We start from the raw sequence: 896 nt of genomic DNA, 5'->3' as shown, positions 1-896 counted from the left end.
AAAAAAAAAAAATCTGTCTAAATAATGTTTGCAAAGTAAATGCAACAATCTATTTAAATGCATTTACCTACAGTTTCTTTTCAACACAAGTCCAGCTTTAACTCTTTTAAAAGTTATTCTCAGAAAATTTTGTTTTGAGTGGCCACATCTATGTGAAAGATTGCCTGTTATTTCCAAGAGCTGCCTACTTGACACCGGATATTTCTGGTCCACAGTAGATGTGTGTGGATTAAAAAACTTTCACATGAGGCTTCTCAGTACATAATAGTATCTTAATCACATCCTAAGTTCACAGGTAAAAGGAAACCCCAAAGTAAATGGGGTTCGGCAGGAAACAGAAGTGGGTCTTAAATTCTGGCTTTCGCCTTGGCCAGCACTGTGGCCCTATGCCTCTGTGTTGCCTTGTGTGAAAATTATACTGACCTGAGTTGGTTATTCAGCCGCTCTCTGGGTTCCAAATCCACCTTTTTATTCTCCGCTGCGTGACGTTAGGGTTGGGCCTCTGCAAATGGCATTTCCGGTTTGCCCATTCAGCCAACAGGGGGCGCTGAGGGACACGGGCTGGCTGGAGCGGGGAGAAAGGGCTTGCTGCTTCCGGTTTGCTTCCGGTTTCTATCAGCATCCTTCTTCCTCCAGATTGTGGCGTGGCTGTTGGATTCCAGTTCTCAGGATTCACCCCCGCCATGACCCCAGTCTCCCTGACATTGCCTACCTAGTAAGGTCCCTCACAGACGCCAGCCAGCACCTTGAGCCGCCTCCTCAGGGATCCGGGTGCAGCTCCCAGGGGGCCCGCAATCTGAGTTCCTGGGGCTTCCGCACCTGTCAAGCCTATCCCGTCCAGCAGGTCTGGGTTAGAGAAAGTTCTGCCAGACTCTTTCCTGGGGCTTCCGCACCTG

The 896-nt window shown here is 48.7% G+C and overlaps 1 protein-coding gene across 1 annotated transcript in view; it reads right to left on the bottom strand.

Moving 5' to 3' along the window:
• The window catches only part of ARL14EPL (ARF like GTPase 14 effector protein like), a 26,790-nt gene extending 25,935 nt beyond the window's left edge, over window positions 1-855 (bottom strand). The window contains exon 1 of the mRNA XM_019651244.1: window positions 424-855. The gene's annotated coding sequence lies outside the window, so the exon portion shown is untranslated. The remainder of the gene's footprint in view (window positions 1-423) is intronic.
• Window positions 856-896: the final 41 nt, after the last annotated feature.

The sequence above is a fragment of the Hipposideros armiger genome, unplaced genomic scaffold (assembly GCF_001890085.2).
Source record: "Hipposideros armiger isolate ML-2016 unplaced genomic scaffold, ASM189008v1 scaffold_156, whole genome shotgun sequence".
NCBI classification, from domain to species: domain Eukaryota; kingdom Metazoa; phylum Chordata; class Mammalia; order Chiroptera; family Hipposideridae; genus Hipposideros; species Hipposideros armiger.
The sequence above is the reverse complement of the archived record's forward strand: the minus strand, read 5'-3'. Positions and strand labels throughout refer to the sequence as shown.